Source organism: Rhinopithecus roxellana, chromosome 7 (genome assembly GCF_007565055.1).
Source record: "Rhinopithecus roxellana isolate Shanxi Qingling chromosome 7, ASM756505v1, whole genome shotgun sequence".
In the NCBI taxonomy this organism is placed as follows: domain Eukaryota; kingdom Metazoa; phylum Chordata; class Mammalia; order Primates; family Cercopithecidae; genus Rhinopithecus; species Rhinopithecus roxellana.
This window is the reverse complement of record NC_044555.1, coordinates 142083761-142105420: the sequence shown is the minus strand read 5'-3', so window position 1 is coordinate 142105420 and position 21660 is coordinate 142083761. Positions and strand designations below refer to the sequence as shown.

At 37.2% G+C, this 21660-nt stretch overlaps 1 long non-coding RNA gene across 2 annotated transcripts in view; it reads left to right on the top strand.

Annotated features, from left to right (window-relative positions):
• The window catches only part of LOC115898728, a 53790-nt gene that overhangs the window by 4881 nt on the left and 27249 nt on the right, over positions 1–21660 (top strand). For both annotated transcript variants that reach the window (XR_004058418.1, XR_004058417.1), the window contains exon 2: positions 15595–15706. This is a non-coding gene — a long non-coding RNA (uncharacterized LOC115898728). The remainder of the gene's footprint in view (positions 1–15594; positions 15707–21660) is intronic.

Sequence of the window (21660 nt, the reverse complement as noted above, 5' to 3'; positions counted from 1 at the left end):
CATTTACATATATTATTTATTTTGAGTTGGTCTTTATATGATGTGTGAAATTTAGGTTAAGGTTCATTTTCAAAGGTTCTAGCAGTATTTGTTCAAAAGACAACCCTTTCTCCACTGAATTGCCTGTGTATCTTTGTAAAAATATCAAATGGCCATATTCATGTAGGTGCATATCTGTCCTATTTTTTAGGTTCCATTGATTTGTGTATCTATCCCTTCACGAACACTGCTTTGACTTTATTCGGCTTTATAGTAACTTTTAAAATTAAGTAGTGTGATTCCTCTAACTTTGTTTTTCTCTGTCAAAATGTAATGAGCTATTCTAGTTCTTGTGTCTTTACATGTAAATTTGAATATTAGCTTGTCTATATCTATACAAATTTCTGCTGAGATTTTGGTTGATATTGTGTTAATCTATAGATCTCTTTGAGGGAGAATTGACATCATTACTATAATGATTGTTCTATTCATGAACACAGTATGTCCATTTATTTAGGTCTTGGATTTCTTTCATCAGTGTTTTGTCATTTTCAGTATATACATTCTGTGCATGCTTTGTTAGGCTTATATGAAACGTTTTCAGTTTTAGGAGCTATTGTAAATGGCATTTTTAAAATTGCAGTTTCAAATTTTTCTCTGTATTTAGGTATAAGCAGTTTGAATATAATATGTCTGGGCTTGGACTTTTTTGTGTTTATCCTGTTTAGGGTTCACTCAGCTTATTTTATTTTATTTTATTTTATTTTATTTATCATGGTAAGAACACTTAACATGATAGCAACCCTTTCAACAAATACTTAATTGTACAATGCAGTATTGTTCATTAAAGGCACAATATTGTACAGCATATTTGTAGATATTAATCACTTGAGTACTGAAACTTTATACACATTAAAAACAACTGCACATTTCCCAGTCCCCCAGCCCCTAAGAATCACCACTTTACTCTTTCATTCTATGAGTTTGACAATTTTATTGTATTTTTTGTATTTAATATTTATGGGTACATAGTAGGTGTGTATATTTCTGGAATACAGGAGAGAGTTTAATACAGACATACAATGTGTAATAAACACATCTCAGGGAAAATGGGGTATCTCTTGTCCCAAGCATTTATCATTTCTTTGTGTGACAATCCAATTATATTCTTTTAGTTATTTCTGAATGTGCAATAAGTTATTGTTCACTGTAGTCACACTGCTGTACTACCAGACACCAGATCTTTTTCATTCTATTGAACTATATTTTTTGTGCCCATTCACTATCCCCACTTCCCCCAACCTCCCACTACATGTCCCAGCCTCTAGTAACTGTAATTCTGGTCTCTATTTCCGTGAGTTCAATTATTTTAATTTTTAGCTCCAACAAATAAGTGAGAGCATGCAAAGTTTGTGTTTCTGTGCCTGGCTTATTTCACTTAACATAATGACCTCCAGTTCCATCCATGTTATTGCAAATGACAGGATGTCATTCTTTTCTATGCCTGAGTAGTACTCCATTGTGTATATGTACCACATTTTCTTTATCCATTCATTTGTTGATGGACACTTAGGTTGCTTCCAAATCTTAGCTATTGTGAGCAAGGAAATGCAGATACCTCTTCAATATACTGAATTCCTTTCTTTGGGGTATATATGTAGCAGTGGGATTGCTAGATTATATGGTAGCTCTACTTTTAGTTTTTTGAGGAACCTCCAAACTGTTCTTTATAGTGGTTGTACTAATTTACATTCCCACCAACTGTGTACAAGAGTTCTGTTTCCTCCACATACTCACCAGCATTTGTTATTGCCTGTCTTTCGGATAAAATCCATTTTTTTCTGGGGTGAGATAATATCTCACTATAATTTTGATTTGCATTTCTGTGATTATCAATTATGTTGTGCACGTTTTTATACACCCGTTTGCAATTTGTATGCCTTCTATTGAGAAATGTCTACTCAGATATTTGGCCCCTTTTTAAATTGAATTACTAGTTTTTTTTTCCTATTGTTTGAGCTCCGTATATATTCTGGTTATTAATCCCTTGTCAGATGGGTAGTTTGTAAATATATTCTCCCATTTTGTGAATTGTCTGTACATTTTGTTGATTATTTCCTTTGCTGTGCATAAGCTGTTTAACTTGATAGGATCCTATTTGTCCATTTTTTCTTTGGTCCTGTGCTTCTGGGGTATTACTTAAGAAATCTTTGCCCAGATAAATGTACTGGAGAGTTTCCCCCAATGTTTTCTATTAGTAGTTTATTAGCTTGAAGTCTTATATTTAAGAACTTAATCTATTTGGATTTGCTTTTTGTATATGGTGAGGAATAGGGATCTAGTTTCATTCTCTGCATATACAAATCCAGTTTTCCCAGCACCATTTATTGAAGAGACTGTCTTTACCCCAGTGTATGTTCTTGGCACCTTTGTTGAAAATGAATTCAGTGTAGGTGTGTGGATTTGTTTCTCAATATTGATTTGGAATTGGTTCTCTATTCTGTTCCATTAATTTATGTGTCTGTTTTAATGCCAAGACCATGCTGCTTTGTTTACTATAGCTCTGTAGTGTAATTTGAAGTCAGGTAATGTGATTCCTCCAGTTTTGTTCTTTTTGCTTAAGATAGCTTTAGCTATTCTGCATCTTTTGTGCTTCTGTATAAATTTTAGGATTGCTGATTGTAGCAATCCTAACAAACATGGATTATCTTTTCAGTTTTTTGTCCTATTCAATCTATTTCATCAGTGTTTTATAGTTTTAATTATTTAGGCCTTTAATTTATTTCATTAATTCATAGGCACTTAATTTTATGTGTGAATATTTTAAATGGGATTTTTAAAAATTTCTTTTTCAGATTGTTCACTGTTGGCATATAGAAATGCTACTGATTTCGTATCCTGTAATGTTACTGAATCTGTTTACCAGTTCTCATAGTTTTTGTGTGAAGTCTTTAGATTTTTTCCAAATATGAGATCATAGCATCTGCAAACAAGGATAATTTGGCTTCTTCTTTTTAAATTCAGATGCCCTTTATTTCTTCTGTCTGATTGGTCTAAGTAGGACTTCCAGTACCACGTTGAATGATATTCATGAAAGTGGGCATCCTTGTCATGTTCCATATCTTAAAGGAAAGGCTTTCAGTATTTCCCCATTCATTATAATACTAGCTGTGAGTCTGTCATATATGACTTTTACTGTGTTGTGGTACATTCCTTCTATTACCAGTTTTTTGAGAGTTTTTATCATGAAGGATTGTTGAGCTTTATCAAATGCCTGTTCAGCATCAATTGAAATGATCATATGTTTTTTTGTCCTACATTTTGTTAGTATGATGTATCACATTGATTGATTTTTATATGTTGAACCATAATTACATTCCTGGGATAACCTCACTTGGTTCATGAAGAATAATATTTTTAATGTGTTGCTGAATTCAGTTTACTAGAATTTTGAGGATTTTTGCATCAATTTTCATTAGGAATATTAACCTGTAGCGTTACTTTTCTGATATGTCTTTGGTTTTTGCATCATGGTATTATTGGTTTCATAGAATGAGTTCAGAAGCATTCATTCCCTCCTCTTCCTCTATTTTTCAGAATAGTTTGAATAGGATTGGTATTAATTCCTTAAATGTTTGGTAAAGTTCAGCAGTGAAGCCATCGAGTCCCAGAATTTTTGTTCCTGGAGACTTTGTTACAGCTTCAGTCTCATTACTTGTTATTGGTTTGTTCAGCTTTTGAATTTCTTCGTGGTTTAGTCTTGGTAGGTTTTACGTGTGTAGGAATTTATCAATTTCTTCTAGGTTTTCCAATTTATTGGTATATAGTTGCCCATAGTAGTCTCTAATGATTCTTTTAATTTCTGTGGAATTAGTGGTAATGTCTTGTTTTTCATCTCTAATTTTATTTATTTGTGTCTTCTCTCTATTTATCTTCATTAGTCTGGCTAAAAGTTGGTCTATTTTTAAAATCTGTTTTAAAAACCAACTTCTTATTTCATCAATCTTTTTATTATATTTTTGTTTAAATTTCATTTATTTCTGCTCTGATCTTTATTATTATTTTTTCTACTATTTTCTGGTTTGGTTTATTTTTGCTTTAGTAGTTCTTTAAGATGCATCATTAGGTTGTTTATTTAAACTTTTTCTACTTTTTTGATGTAGGTGCTTATAGCTATATAATTTCCTTTTAGTACTGCTTTGGCTATATCCCATAGATTTTAGTATGTTGTGTTTCCATTTTCATTTGTTTCAATAAATTTTTCAGTTTCCTTCTTCATTTCTTCATTGCCTCACTGATCATTCAGAAGCATGTTGTTTCATTTCTGCCTGTTTGTATAGTTTCCAGAATTCTTGTAATTAATTTCTAGTTTTATTCTATTGTGGTCAGAAAAGATACTTGATGTAATTTTACTTTTTTTAATTTCTTAAGACTTATATTGTCCTATCTTGGAGAATAATTCATGTGCTAAGGAGAAGAATGTGTATTCTGTGACTTTTGGATGAAGTGTTCTGTAAATATCTACTAGGTTCATTTGGTCGATAGTGCAGATTAAGTATTATAATGTTTCTTTGTTGATTTTCTATATGGATGATCTGTCTCATGCTAAAATGGGAGGTCTCCATCTATTACTTTATTGGGGTGTGTCTCTCTCTTAGCAATAATAATATTTACTTTGTGTATCTGGGTGCTCTAGTGTTGGTTGCACATATAATTGTTATAACCTCTTTCTGAATTGACACTTTTATCATTAAGAAACCTTCTTTGTTTCTTTTTATAGTTTTTATCTTAAAATCTATTTTGTCTCAAATAAGTATACTTACTCTTGCTCTTTTTCGGTCTTATTTGCATGGAACGTATTTTTTCATCCCTTTATTTTCAGTCTATGTGCGTCTTTATGGGTGAAGTGTGATTCTTATAAGCAGCAGATTGTTGGGTCTTCTTTTTTTAAATCTATTCAGCCATTCTATGTCTTTCAATTGGAGAGTTAAGTCTATTTACATTCAGTGTCATTATTAATATGTAAGGATTTACTCCTGCCATTGTATTTTTTGTTTTCTGGTTGTTTTGTAGTCTTCTCATCCTTCTTTCCTCCCTTCCTGTATTCCTTTTAGTGGAAGTAATTTCCTCTGGTAGCATGATTTAGTTTCTTGCTTTTTAGTTTTCATAAATCTGTAGTGTGTTTTTTGATTTGAGGTTAACATGAAGCTTGCAAAGAATGTCTTGTAATCCATTACTTTAAACTGAACGCAGCCTAATACTAATTGCATAAACAAACTAATAAACAAAAAGAAAACTAATGAAAAGTACACTTTAGCTTTGCGTCCCATTTTAACTTTTTGTCATTTCTATTTACGTCCTAATGTACTGTCTTATGTGTTGAAAAGTTGTAGTTACTATTTTTGATCAATTTATCTTTTAGTCTTTCTATTTAAGATATGAGTAGTTTACACATTCATAATTACAGTGCTATAATATTCTGTGCTTTTCTGTGTATTTACCACTATCAGTGAATTTTGTACCTTCAGGTGATTTCTTGTTACTCACTAACACCCTTTTCTTTCAGACTGATGAACTGCTTTTAGCATTTCTTGTAGGACAGACCTGGCATTGCTGAAATCCCTCAGCTTTTGTTGGTCTGGAAAGTCTTTATTTTTCTTTCATGTTCAAAGTATAATATCACTGGGTATGCTATTCCGGGGTAAAAGTTTTTTTTTTTTTTTTCCTTCAGCACTTTAAATATGTCATGCCACGCTCTCCTGGCCTGTAAAGTTTCCACTGAAAAGTCTTCTGACAGACATATTGTAGTGTTTTTGCATGTTCATTTGTTTTATCTTGCTGTGTTTAGTATCCTTTCTTTATCCTTGACCTTTGGAAATTTGATTATTAGATATTTTAAGGTAGTGTCATTTAGGTTACATTTGCTTGGTGTTTTATAACCTCCTTGTACTTGAATATTGACATCTTTCTCTAGGTTTGGTACGTTCTCTGTTATTATCCCTTTGAACAAGCTGTCTATCCTGATCTTTATCTCTCTACCTCCTCTTTAAGACCAATAACTCTTAGATTTGCCCTTATTGAGGCTATTTTCTAGATCTTGTATGCATGTTTTATTAATTTTATTCTTTTTGTTTTTGTCTCTTCTCCCTGCGTATTTTCAGATAACCTATCTCAAAGTTCAATAATTCTTTTTTCTGCTTGATCAGTTAAGAAAGTGCAGTTAAGAAAGTGATGCATTCTTCTGTATGTCCATCACATTTTTGGATTCCAGAGTTTCTGCTTTGTTCTTTTTAATTATTTCAACCCCTTTGTTAAATTTATCTGAAAGGAGTCTGAATTCCTTCTTTGTGTTATCTTGAATTTCTTTGAGTTTCCTCAACACAACTATTTTGAATTATTTGTCTGAAAGGTCACATATCTCTGTCACTCTGGGATTGATCACTCATGCCTTGTTTAGTTTGTTTGGTGAGGTCGTGTTTTCCTAGGTGGATGTTTGTGAATGTTCATTGGTGTGTGGACACTGAAGAGGTAAGTATTTCTTGTAATCTTCACAGTCTGGGCTTGTTTGAAGCCTTTCTTCTTGGGAAGGCTTTCCAGGTATTTGAAGGGACTTCAGTGTTCTAAGTTTTTGTTCACTGCAGCCATATCTTCATTAGGAGATACCCCAAGACCACTAACACTGTGGTTCTACTGACTTGGTTGTCTTGGTTAAGATCTGGAAGAATTCTCTGGATTACCAGGCAGAGATTCTTATTCTCTTCCCGTGCTTTCTACCAAATAAATGGAATCTGTCTCTATGTACTGAGCTGCCTGGAGCTGAGGGAAGGGTGACACAAGCAACCCTGTGGCCACCACCACTGACACTGTGCTGGATCAAACCTAAAGCCAATAGGTTAAGGAGGTCTCACTTAAGGCCTGCGGTAACCACTACCTGACTACTGCCTATATTTACTCAAGGCCCTACGGCTGTACAATCTGAATGTTGTGAAGCCAGCCAGGTTTGTGTTTTTCCCTTCAGGATGGCAAGTTTCCCCTGTCCACAAGTAGGTCCAGAGATGTCATCCAGGAGCCAGGCCCTGGAGTTAGAAACCTTAGAAATGTACCTGGTGCTCTATTTTAGTGTGGCTGAGCTGGGACCCAAGCCACAAGTCAAAGTCCTTTACACTCTTCCTTTTTCTTTTCACAAGCAGAGGAGTTGCTTCCTGTGGCCACAAATATCCCAGAGCCATGGCGAGCACTGCCTAGATACCGCCAATGTTCACTCCAGGCCCAAGGGCTATTCATCCTGTTGTGGTGAATGCTGCCCGGCCTGGAACTCTCCCTACAGGATAGTGGACTTTTCTCTATCCCAATGTAAGTCTAGAAATGACATCCAAGAGGCAAGGCCTGGATTCAGGGATCCCAAGAGTTTACTTGGTGTTCTTGTTCACTGTGGCTGAACTGGTAGCCATGCTGCAAGGCAAAGTCCCCTTTACACATTCCTTTTCTTTTCCCAAACAAAAGGAATCTCTCTCCATAGCCAAACCAGCTGGGAATGTGCTGGATTAAGCCAGCACTCACCACCTTAAGCCAGCACATCTCTGAGTATCACCCAAAACCCACACTGAGTGTTGCCTGGGTACCATTCAGGGCCCAAGAGCTCTTTATTCAGCAGATGATTAATCTTGCCAGGACTGGGGTTTTCCCTTTAAGCTTGTGGGTTCTGTTCTGGCCCAGGTTGTGTCTAGATTTGTTGTCTGGGAGCCAGGGTTTGTAATGGGGGCCTCACAATTTGGCTCAGTACTCTCTCCTACTGTGGGTGAGCTGGTATCCAAGTTGCAAGACAAAGTCTTCTTTACTCTTGCCTCTCCTTTCTTCAAGCAGAAGAAAGGAGTTTCTTTCAGAGCTGTGAGCTGTGTGCCTGGGGTTGTGGGAGTGGTGGTGCAAGCACTCCCTTGGCTGCCCCAGCTCGTGTCTCATTAGGTTGCATGTCTCCCAAGTCCACTAACTCTGAGCCTAGCACAGCAGGAGTACTTGCATAGGAATTGCAGTCCTTATGGCCTAGACTGCCTTTCAAGTTTATTTAGATCCACAGAACACTTTAGCCCAGAGTGTCAAGGCTTTCTGGAACCCAGGTTGCAAGTACTGGGATGGCCTTCTGGCTAGAGCTAGTCTAAATATTCCCTCTTTGGGTACCAGCTGAGTTCTGCCGGGTGTCGCTTTTCACTGTGGCAGGAGAGCACTGAGTTCTAATGCAAAGTCTCACAGTCTTTGCACTCTGCCTCCCAAAAGCACACAGGTTCTCTCTTTGCACCACTCTGCCACTGCCCTGGCATGGAGGAGTGGTGGCATTGGAAATTGAAGACTGCTTTTCCTACCTTCTTCAGTGCCTCTTTCAGTGATATGAAGTTAAATCTAGTACTGTGATCGCTTACCTGATTTTTGGTTCTAATGAAGGTACTTTTTTGTGTGGGTAGTTGTTGAATTTGGTGTTCCCACAGGGAGGATGTTTACTGGAGTTTTCCATTTGGCCATCTTACTCTACCTCCCACTGAGTTTGAGTATTTTAGATACTGCCTTTAAGTGGAATCATGCAAAATTTATCCTTCTGTGACTAGTTTATTCCTTTTAGTATAATGTCCTCCAACTTCATCCATATTAATTCAAGTGGCAGGATGTCCTTTGTATTCAAGGTTGAATAGTATTCTTTTGTGTGTATATACCACATTTTCTTTATCCATTCATTTGTGGGTAGAAATGTAGCTTGTTTCCATCTCTTGGCTACTATGAATAATGTTTCAGTGACCATGGGAGTGCAGGTATCTCTTTGAGATCCTTATTTCAATTCTTTTGGATATATACCCACAAGTAGGGTTGCTGCATTATATGGTAGCTCTATTTTTAGTTTTTAAAGGAACTTCCATACTTTTTCCATAATGGCCATACCAATACACATTCCCACCAGCAATGTACAAGACTTGCCAACATTTGTTGTGTTTTTATTTTTTAATAGTAAACATTCTAACAGATGTGATGTTACTTCTTACTGTGGTTTTGATACACATTTCTTGATAACTAAGGATATCAAGCATCATTTCATATATTTATTGGCCATATGTATGTCTTCTGTGGAGAAATGTCTATTCAAGTCCTTTGCCTATTTTTTAATTGGGTTATTTGGTTCTTTTGGTTTGTTTTGTTTGCTTTTTATTTGTAAGAGTTTGTTATATATTTTGGATATTAAATCCTTATCAGATTTGGAAATATTTTCTCTCATTCCATAGTTTATCATTTCACTCTGTGGACTGTTTCCTTTGCTGTGTAGAAGCTTTTTAGTTTGATGTAGTCCCACTCGTCTATCTTGGCTTTTGTTGTTGCTTCTGCTTTTTGTCTCATATTCAAGAAATAAATGCCAAGACAAATATCGTAAAGCTTTTCTCATATGTTTTCTCATAGGAGTTTTACAGTTTTAAGTCTTATGTTTAAATCTTTAATTCATTTATAGTTGATTTTTGTGTATGACATAAAGAAATGATCAGTTTCATTATTTTGCATGTGTATATCTAGTTTTCCCAGCACCTCTTCTTGAAGAGATTATCATTTTCCCATTGTGTATTCATGGCATCCTTATTGAAGGTCAGTTGGTTGTATATGCATGGTTTTATTTCTGCGATATCTATTCTGTTCCATTGGTCTATATGTCTGATTTTATGCCAGTGCATATTGTTTTCATTGCTATAGCTTTGTAATATATATTGAAGTCAGGAAATGTAATGCCTCCAGCTTTGTGGTTTCTCAAGATTGCTTTGGCCTTTTGGGTTCTTTTTGTGGTTCTATATGAATTTTAGGATTGTATTTTTTATTTGTGTAAAAAATGTCATTGGAATTTTGATAGGGATTGCATTGAATCCATAGATCTCTTTGGGTAGCGTGAACATTTTAACAATATTAAGTTTTCCAACTCATGAACATAGGATGCCTTTCTATGTATTTATGTCTTTAATTTTTTCATTAGTGTTTTGAAGTTTTCAGTTTAGAAGTCTTTCACCTACTTTAAGTTTATATTCAAGTATTTTACTATTTTAGATGCTATCGTAATTGGAATTATTTCCTTTTCTAATAGTTCATTGTTACTGTATATAAACACAACTGTTTTTGTATGTTAAATCTGTGTCCTACAACTTTACTGAATCAGTTTATTAGTTTGAACAATTGTTTTGTGGAATCTTTACAATTTTCTAGATATGAGGTTATGTCAAGGTAAATTTCTTCTATAACTGATCTGTTGAGTTTTTTAAAAATTCTCAATGGGTGTTGAATTCCGTCAAATGCTTTTCCTGCTTCTATTGAAATTATAATGTGGTTTTTATACTTATGTTAATGTGTTATATTACATTAAGTGATTTGCATATATTGAACCATCCTTGCATATGAGGGATGAATCCCACTTAGTTGTAGTGTATGATACTTTTAATATGCTATTGAATTTGGTTTGCTAGTATTTTGTTGTGAGTTTTTGCCTCTTTGTTAATCAAGGATTAATTGCTCTTCAGTTTTCTTTTCTTGAAGTATCTTTGTATGTCTCTGGTATCAGGGTAATGCTAACCTCATAAAATGAATTTGGAAGTATTTCCTCCTCTTCTGATTTTCGAAGGTATGAGAAGGATTGGTGTTAATTCTTTTTTTAGATGTTTGGTAGAATTCACCTGTTGAAGGCATCTGGTCCTGGACTTCTCTTTGCTGGGAGTAGTTGGTTAATGATCTAGTGTCTTTCCCGTTTCAGTTTAGTGCCTTTTCATTGTGACTTGAAAAATTCTATTTAGCATTTCACTGGTAGGTTGGATGTGGAGTAGAGGTAAAGAGAAAAGTCAGGGATGACTCCAAAGTTTTCAACCTGAGCAAGTGGAAGGATGGAGTTGCTGCCATCTGAAAGGTGGAAGTCTATAAAAGCGGAGCAAATTTTTAGTGAGTTCAGCTGTGGATCTAAGTTCATGATGTTTGTTAAATATTCAAGTGGAGTTGGATTTCAGGGGAGAAGTCCAGGATAGAAATACAAAATTTGGAGATCATCAAGAAAGAGTGTATATTTAGAAAAGAAGGACTGAACTCTGGAGAATTGTTAGAAATCATAAAGATAATGATAAACCAGCAAATAACACTGAGAAGAAGAGAACAATAAGGTAGGAGGAAAACTAGAAGAGTATAGTGTTTTGGAAGCCTAATGAAGACAGTGTTTTGAGAAGAACATGAGCAGCTGCATGGAATGCTACTGATGGTTCAAATAAGATAGGGACTGAGAATTGACCACTGGATTTTGCAACGTTGAGGTCATTGGTGACCTTGACAAGAGCAATTTCAGTGGAGTGGTAGGTGTAAAAGCCTAGCTGTAATGAGTTCTGTAAAGAATGGGATAAATGGAATTGGAAACTAGAAATCAAGAAAACTCCTTTGAGGAATCTTCTTCTAAAAGAGGCAGAGAAATTGGGCAATAGCTAGAGGGGACTACAGGACATCAATAGACATTTTTTTTTTAAATGTGAGAAATTATAGCACATTTCTATGCTGAATGGAACTGATCCAGTAGAGAAGGGGAAATTAATAAGGCAGGTAAGAAAATAATTACTGGAATGGCATCTTTGAATAGGGAGAAGGTATGTGTTCTGGTGCACAAATGAAGGAGTCGACCTTACTTAGGAGTATGGATAATGACAAGAGCAGAGGCAGGATATGGGTGCATTCTTAAAGTTACGTCAGTTGGAAATTATCTTCTGATGCTCATAGAAAAATCTCTGCTTTAAGAAATTCATCATTATGGAAGTTCCAAAAATTTATGAAAGTAGAGAGAATAGATTAATGAACCTAGTAGATTAATGAACCTTCATGCTCTCATCACCCAACTTTAACAACTATCTCCTCATGACCTGTATTGTTTTGTTCTATAGCCCCATCTATACTCTTTCCCTTCCCCAGATTACTTTGAAGTAAATCCCATGTATCATATTATTACAACTCTAAGTATTTTATTATATGCCTCTGAAAGATGGTGCTTTAAAAGATATAACCACATCACCATACCTAAAATATTAACAATAATTCCTTAATATTATAATATATCCCATCCATGTTCCAAATTCCCCAGTTGTCTTTTTATAATGTTTGTTTGAATTGTGGTCCACATAAAGACCACGTATTGTGATTGATTGATTTGTCTCTTATGTCACTTTCAATTTATACATGCTCTTTTCATCTGCATTACCCAGTTTATTTCTTGATAAAACTGAATTGTTTGTCCTGTAGAGTCTCCCACAGTCTGTATTTTGCTGATTGCATCCCCATGGTGACTTTTAACATGTTCTTCTGTTCTCTGTAATTCCTCATTCAGGGGCTTGATGAGATCTGGGTATAGTGTTTGCAAGAATACTTTATAAATGGTGATGTATACTTCTATCAAGAGATACATAATGTCCAGTCGTTTCCCTTGTTGGGATGTTAGCAGCCTTTGATAATTTTTGTTTAGATCTATTAATTGATTGGGTGTGTCTGGAATTAGCAGGAATACTTGTAAAAAGAGAAGCATTTCCTCTTTTCTTTTAAGTTATACTTTTGTGCAGTTCAAAGTTTTGTTTGGATTGCTTTAACTTCGTCAGTGAAGTAGTAAGTAAGGGTATCAGATAGAATGAAGAGAGATAGGAAATATTAGAGATTTTAGGAAGAGAAGGTGTGAAATAGACATCTAAGTGAGAAACAACATGACTAGACTAGAGAGATTTAGTATGATTGCTAGGTAGCAATAAGAGCACAGATGAGGTTCGTGGTCAAGAATTTAACTAAGACCAATAAGTGTGGTTGTATGCTTTTTTAAAAATCACCTTCACCTGTTATGGAGGTAGATTAAAGTAGAGAAAGGATTGGCTTTAAGCAGGCTTTGGTTTTGGCCCCTGAACTCAAGCAAGAACAAGGCAAGAATATTCAGGACATATATACCAGGGAATGATTATGGAATTTGCATTAGGTAGAGGGGAAAGGGGACATGAGAATGATAAGGAACTGTAAAAAGCTGATAGGGTCCAAAGAATGCGTATCTTGTAAAGGTTGAAGAATTATAAAAGTCAAGGTGCTAAAAGCAGTGTGATGGAGAGAAGAAAGGTGCTGATTAGATAGTGGAATGCTTAAAATTGAGATTATAGACAGGGAATGAATATAAGAGTGGCTGAGGAAAAGTGGTAGATAGCTCCCTGGAAGAGAGGAGATCAAGGAAATGAGAACACAATAAATCTGAAAATTTATTAATATATATTTATCATCAAGTATTATGACAGTCACTAGGCCAGAATTTAAACTCCTCAAGTAATGAGTAGTATAACTTAATTATAAGGAATAGTAAAATATAAGCTCCATGTGGACAGGGAATTTTGTCCAGTTTTATCATTGTATCCCTAACCCTTAGAATAATCACTGGCATATATTAGAGTGTTCAATACATGATTGCTTTATGAATGAACAACTAAATGTCTGAATGACTTGAAATTCAAAGCTGGGGGACGTTTAAGGAAGACAGAAGGATAATGGCTTGGAAGTGGTAATGAGGTGCAAATAGGATGTCTAACCCAACTTTAGGACCATTGATTTGAGGAGTATGGGAAAAAAAGCAGTTGCCACTTGGGCTTTAGGGGAAGCAGTGTCTTCATTGGAAAACTAGAGTTCTTAGAGCAAGTAGGTGAAAGGAATATTTAGAAAAGAGGCTGAGGATATAAATACTTTTTCTGGTGATGGACTGTAAGTTCTAGTAGACACTGCAGGAGAGTTTCAGGAAATGGGGAAGGGTGGGAAATAGGGTCAAAAAACAATGTGCAGAGTTGCATGGGGAATAAAGTGTGGGAATTTGGGATTTCTAGACTTCTTTAGTTGACTGAAGTAAACAGAGATAAAGGACATAATTATATAATTCTAATACCATCAAAGCAGGTAATGGTTGTGAAACTATGAGTGTGGGGGTTGGGGGAGAGAGAGATGGGGGTCCTGTAAGGAACACAGAAAGCTATGAGGCCAGTTCTTCATTCATGTAATATAAAGATTAAGACAAGGGAACAGGGGATGGCTCCCTCCTAATTCCTGGAGCACAAGGGGCTGTGGATTCCTTTTGATTCCTGTGTATCATAGGGTTGAATGTCAGAAATCTCTTTTGACTACTACTAAAGGAGAATATTGGAGAAAAAGAGATATTTCTTGCATATGAATTTTGTGCTTCAGCCATACTTGAATTACTTGCAGTTCCCTCAGTACACCATGTTCTCTTGTATCTCTTTGCCTGCTGGCCCCTCTTCCTGGTTTATCGCCCATCCATCCCCCATCTATCCAGAATGCTTCTACTCATTCTTCAAGACTTAGCTTAAGTGTTTCTTCCATGCAGTCTTTCTGCCTTTGCATATTTAAGGAAAATTTAGGGACTTCCTCCTGTTGTATTCCTTAGTATTCCGTAAATATATCATCATCTTGACATTTAATTTTTATTGAATTTTTACTGAGATAATGTGGATTCACATGCAGTTGTAAGACATAATACAGAAATATTCCATGTACCATTTGCCCAGTTTCCCCCAGTGGAACATCTTGTAGAACTTTAGTTCAGTATTATAATCAGATTGACATTGACACAATTCACCCATGTTATTCCAATTTCCCTAGTTTTATTTGTAGTTGTGTGTGTGTATTTGTTCTATAAAATGTTATATGTGTAAGTTCATGTATCCACTACCACAGTCAAGATACAGAACAATTTCGTCACTACAAGGATCCGTTTTGTTGTCCTTTTGTAACCACACCTACTTTTCTCCCACCTCCCTAATTCAATCTCTGACAACCACTAATCTGTCCTCTTTGTCTAAAATGTAGTCATTTCAAAATATTATAAAAATGGAGTTACAGTATGGAACCTTTGGGGATTGTCTTTTTTTCACTTAGCATAATCCTTGGGGATCCATTCAGGTTGTTGCATGTATGTTTAGCTCATTCTTTTTATTGCTGAGCAGTGTTACATTGTATGGATGTATCATGGTTTGTTTATCCATTCACTAGTTGAAGGAAAAGTGGCTTCTTTCCAGTTTTTGGCCATTACAAAGAAATCTTCTATTTATATACAGTGCAGGTTTTTGTGTGAATGTAAGTTTTCCTCTTTTTTTTTTTTTTTTTTTTTTGATATATACTCAGGAGTGGAATTGCTGAATATAGTGGAAGGACCAGGGACTTAAAGGGTAAGTCCATCTCATCTTATCAGGAAAGCAAAAACTTTCCTGAAATCCTCTCACTATCACACTTCCCCTTCAATCTCATTGACCAGAACTAGTGGCAATGGAGGCTGTAAAAAAGGAACAAGCTTAGATATTTCAAACAAAATTTGGATTCTGTTAGCAAAGATTAAAGGGATATTTGTTATGAAATTAACAGTGCCTGCTAAAATGCCAATGTCTGAGAACGAAAGACGCTGAATAGAAAAAAATTTCATCATAGGAATTATAGTAGGCTGAATGGTGATTCTTAAAAAGATATGTCCATGCTCTTATTCCTGGGATCTGTGAACATTACTTATGTGACAAAATATGTCATTAAGTTAAATAAAGATCTTGCTTATCTGTTAAGATACAGGCAGAAGAGGAGACATAGAGGAGAAGGTGACGTGAAAAGGGAGGCAGAGATCACAGTGATGTGGCTATAAGCCAAGTAATACCAAAGCCATCAGAAGCTGGAAGAGGTAAGGAATGGATTTTCCCCTACAGCCTCTGGAGGGAGCATGACCCTGCTGACACCTTGATTTAAAACTTCTGGCCTCCAGAACCGTGAGAGAATAAATAGCTACTGTTTTGTGTAACCCAATTTGTGGTAATTTGTTATGGCAGCCTCAGGTAACTAATACAATAGTTAAGAGCACTGACATTAGAGTCAGATCTGAATTCAAGGTCTTCCTTTGCCACTTACCAGAACTAGGAGTGTTCCTTTTGATCTCTTCCTCAACTCCTGACAAAAATAATTGCTCTGATGGTCATTATCTAGAAGTACTTTTTCCCTGCTCCCCTAGTCCATTACTTCAAATAGTCACTCCTATTTTTGTCCTATAGATTCAAGCCTTGCACACATGTTGAAAACTATTGTGAGTTACTCTGGGCAGGAAACCTGTGGAAAGCTCTTACATGTAAAGGAGTTTGGTACAGTACCAGCCTTCTCTCTTGCTGCTGATCCCTATGCCTATCACACAGATCCCATAATTACATAGCAACCTTTTGTGGCCTTGACTTTGGTCTAGGATTTTGTTCCCAGTCAGCAAGCCTCGGTTTCTGGTCTCTGCTAATTGTCCACCTAGATCTGACCCACTTTCTGGACCTAGGCTTCTTATCTTGGCTCATCATCCAGGATTCGGATGATGCAATATCATTTCTGGAAGGGAACTGAGAAGTCATCTAATCTAACCCCTTCACTTTAGAGACAGAAACTGAAAACTTGACCTCATCTTTCTTCTTGGTCCTATCATATCTTCTGGCTTCTCTTGGCCTTAACATCTTTTTTGAGGTCATATGAGAAAAAAAAAAATCTGCTATACTCATCCTTTTCCAGTTTAATGAAATTCCCAGCCAGGCACTTACCCAATCCTACCAAGTCTCTAAATTACAAGTGTCAGTAGCAAAAACTTTGTGATCAAGGAAATGGGATAATTCCTAACAAAACGTTCTTACTGTGACAGTATCCCAACCAGATGATATAAAAGCACAAACTTTGGACACCAATACTAGGCCAGTCATAACTAAATATACAATATGCTGAAAGCATCTGTTAAACTAAAAGCTTAGCAGTAGAAGAAAGAGGGAAAATTCCTCTGAAACTGTTAAAAATCTCAGAAGGGATGAATGTTCCTTCAGAAAACAGCTTGAACAACTTTGTATACAAGACTATAATATTGTAGCTATATCAAGGCCATTCTAAAAGAAAAGTTATTGTGTATAAACTCACAATTTTAGCTGCTAGTGACTTCTAGTTAGAAGAGTAAAGCCAAGTGGAATACTTCATTTTTAAGAGTTCAGTAAAAAGATTGTCTCCTGGTGGAGAAGAACCTATTTATGGGAGTACTTACCATCTTAGCATATTGTCATCTTTGCTACTACCTTTTGTCACTCTCCTCTACTTGTAAGAAGCAAAGGATATAAAGACTTTTGATTGTTGCTTGGCAGTGTCAGAAAGGCAAACCAAACATCTTTGAGCTTAGCAGGAAGCAATTAAAATCAAAATTACCATTGTCACTATGAGATAGATGTAGGAATCAACAAACAGACCTGATTGTAATTAGGTGGTTAGATCAGGCAGTCCAGGTGGTGTACATCAGAGGAGTAGACAGGATTGGAAAGAATAAATTCTCTCTCTCTCTCTCTCTAAATATATATATTTCAAATGTATATATATAGGGCAAAGTTTGGAAAAGTCAGATAAGAAAGGTATATTCAAACATAGACTATAAGTTCAAACATGAGATTTGTTTCTTGGAGTGCAGCGAGCACCTACAGAAGAAACCTTTGTCCACTTTAGCCTTATTCCTGTACTAGGCTATAACAGATAATAGTTATGATTTCTTGACTAATCACTATTTGCTGGGCACTGTTTCAAGTGCTTTACATGTCTTATTTAATCCTTATGACAGCCCTATGGAGTACATACTGTTATTCTCACTTTAGAGAAGATGAAACAGAGATAAAGGATAAGTCACTTGACCAATGTCCCACAGCTAGGAAGTGTGGAATCTGGAATTTCAATGCAGCAGGCTCACCACAGAGTTGTTTAAGTTGTTAACCACTGTGCTACATTATCTCCTATATATAACTACGCCTTTGACCATCCTCAGTCTTCTCCTACTCTGACTCTAGCACTTACAATAGCAGCCTCTTCACAATTTATGAAGTTTTCAGTGCATACAAACAAAATCTCTAACCACCCAGACCCTGTTCTTAGGCCAGCCTCAGCATCAAGAGGCTAAGACTCTGAACACTCAATGTCTATTCCTGCTTAGACTGATAAGAGTCAGTTAGAGCCTGGTCTTGTGTTGTATTAAACACCTACAGAAGTCCTACCACCCAGGGTCTGGCCCTACATGATTCTCAGTATGAATAAAGGAATCTTTCAACAACTGGAAGCTTGTTTCTATTCTGGACTATGTGACATTCACAGAAAACTTTTCAACCAACCAGGAACTCTTTCATGGTTAAAAATCTCTAAGCCTAACTTAGAGGTTTTTTCTCTGAGATAGCCACATCTTCCATAGAAATGTCTGAATTCCAAGGACTTATTTCTGATCAGGTTATCCAGGCAGAGAGAACAACATGTAGGAAGGCCCTAAAAGATAAACCGGAAGTCAAGTATGACTAGAGCACATAGCAAGATGGAGAGTGGTAAGTGAAGAAATTGGAAAAAATATACTGTTCCTAGTTACATAGTTTTGAATCAGGCTGATTGTGTTTAAATCCTGGGCTCTGACACTAATTGTGTGGGTTTGCACAAGTTAATAAACTACTTAAAGCCTCGATTTCCTCATTTGTACATGGGAAAAATAATAGTACCTACCTCATAGTGATGGGAGGATGGCGTAAGATTGCATATAAAGTATTTTGTACTTACATCATAGTAAGTATTCTTATAAATATTACACAGTAACACGCAAACACATACATGATGTAGATGTAGCTATAGATGTAAATCTAGATAGAAAGAGATGGAAAGACAGAGTGACAGAGACCTGATATCTTGGGGTCTTAGAGTGCCTTGTGATCCATGGTGAGAACTTGAAATTTTATTCTAAGGTAATTGGAAACTCTTGAAGAGGTTTAAGGAGAAATATAACGAGACTAGGTGTGTATATTAAAATATTACCCTAGCTGTACTGTGCCAAAAGGATTGGACTGAGGCAATTGTAATATATGGGAGACCAATTGGGTGTCAGTTACAATTGTCCAGGGAAAAGACGGTGGTGTTTCAGACGATGATAGTGTCAGAATGAATAGAGATAATGGTAGGAAGAGGGACATATTTGAGATCTATTAGGAAGTAGAAGGGACAGTGACTGGTGAGCACTTAACAATTTCTTTTTCTTTTTTTTCTTTTCTTAATTTCCCCTTTTCCACACCAGGGAATTAAGGAGAGATGGCTGAAGAACAGGACCAATAGTTGACAGATTAGTGTAGGACACTTTGTGATGCATCTTAGATCCAGGAGAGTTTTTTTGTTTGTTTGTTTGTGTGTTCGTTTTAACACAGAAGGACAATATATTAATTTTGGTGAAGAAATGTGTTCAAATTTAGATATTGTAAAGAAGAACTAGCTCCATTTCAGCCTAGACTAGAAGTCCTCTATATTTTTTACCCACATCTCCATCCATAGACTAAGCAAATGCTACATTCAACACTCCAGGCCTGGGAAATTTGCAAAACCCCATAGGAGTCTTAAGACTTGATCATTACTCTAGGGCTCTTCATAAGAAAGACTGTACTCAGAAAGTTTGCCAGGAAGGGAAGAGATAAAAAGGAAAAGAGGTGCTGGAAGACTAGATATAGTGAGAAAGTGTGGAAATTAAGAGACAGGGAGAAATAGAGAGAATGAGTGATTCAGGAATGAGAGTGGTCCATTTGGTCCATTTGGTTCATTCTCCAAAAGTTTAGGGAGTAAATACATGCTCCCACCTTTTCCACAAAGGACTTGGGTGTTGTGAACTAAGCTGTATCTGCTTCAGAGAGCACCCCAACCAAGCTCAGTGGTTCTTGCACACTCCTAGATACTGCCTTATTAGTCTTGGAGAAAATCCAGGAGTATTTTCTGGATTACCGGGCAGAGAATCTTATATGCTTCCCTTACTTTCTCCCAAACGTACAGAGTGTCTCCCTCTCTATGTTCTGAGCCACCCAAAGGTGGGAGTGGAGTGATGCAAGCACCCCTGTGGCCACCACCACTCTGACTGCTCTGGGTTCAGACCTGAAGCCAGTACAGCACTGCATCTCCCCCAAGGCCTGCTATCATTACTCCCTGGCTACTGCCTATGTTTTTTCAAGGGGCTCTGCAATCAGCAGGTGGCAAAGCCACCCAGTCCTGTCTCCTTCCATTCAGGGCAGCAAGAACCGCCAGGCTCCAGGTGGGTCCAAAAGTACCATCAGGAGTCAGATCCTAGGGTCAAAAACTTAGAAGTCTGCTTGGTGTTCTATTGTACTACAATTGAACTGGCAATCATACCACAAGATGCAATCCCTCTAACTCTTCCATTCCCTTTCCAAAGGCAGAGGGGCCTCACTCTATAGCCGCCACCACCACAGACCATAGGGAGTACTGCCAGACTACTGCAAGTGAGACCCTGGGTCCTAAGGTCCCAGGGCTCTTCAGTGAGCATATGATGAATGCCGCCTGGCCCTGGACTCACCCTTCAGGATAGTAGATTCCTTTCTGGCTCAAGGCAGGTACAGAGATGATATCCAAGAGTCAGTCCTAGAATCAGAGACCCACTTGATACTCTACCCCACTGTGGCCATGTTGATACCCAAGGTGCAAGATAAAGTCCCCTCAACATTCCCTCTGATTTTCTTAAACAGAAAGAGTTTCACCCTGTATCCACCACAGCTGGCAGTATGGTAGTCTTACCTGAAGCCAGCAAGTCTTAGCATCTCACTCAAGGCCCTTGATGTAGTACCTGGGTATTGCTACTGGTTATTCAGGGCCAAAGGGTTCTTCAGTTAGTAGGTGATGAATGCTGTCAGGACTATGTTCTTTCCTTCAAGGCAGCAGGTTCCCTTCTGGCCCAGGGTGTGTCTAGAAGTGCTGCCTGGAAGCTAAGGCCTGGAACAGGGTCCTCATGACTCTGACCGGTGCCCTATCCTGCTGTGGCTGAGCTGGTATCCAAAATGCAAGACAAAGTCCTCCACATTCTTCCCTCTCTTCACCTCAAGAGGAAGAAAGGGGTCTCTTTTGGAGCCAAAAGCTGTACAGCCGAGAGTTTAGGGGAGGGGTGATGCCAGCACTCCCTTAGCTGCTCCCACTGATGTCTCAGTGGGTCACATGCACCCTCAGACCACTGTTTCTGGACCCAGTTCAGCACTAGGACTTAAGAGTTGTAGTCCCCGTGGCCTAGACTGCCTATCAAGTTTGCTTAGAAATCCAGAGCACTTTGGCCGTGGGTGGCAAGGTCTGCACGTACTCAAGTTCCACCCATTGGGATCCAAGATTCCCCTCTGCCTAGGACTGGTTTAAATGCTCCCTCTGTGGGTGGGTGTCAGCTGAGTTTTATTCTGTTTTCCTTTCTGCTGTAACAGGACAGCACTGAATTTGATGCCTCACAATTGTTGTGCTGTCCCTTCCCCAATGCCCAGACATGCTCCACTCCACACTGCTGCTGGGGAGTTAGGGAGAGGTAGTGTCAGTGATTCAAGGTGGGTTTTTTTTTTTTTTTTTCTATCTCTTTAGTATTTCTTTCAGTCATGTGGAGTTAAATCCAGGTACTATGAGGGCTCACCTGAATTTTGGCTCTTATATGGTTGTTTTTTTCTGTGTAGATAGTTGTTAAATTGGTGTCCTTGCTGGGGGTGATGTGCAGTGATTGGTGGAGGCTTCTACTCCACCATCTTGCTCCTCTCTGGGTACCCTTTAAATAAAGGAGGGATAAAGGAAGAGAAGAAGGAATGAAGGAAGAAA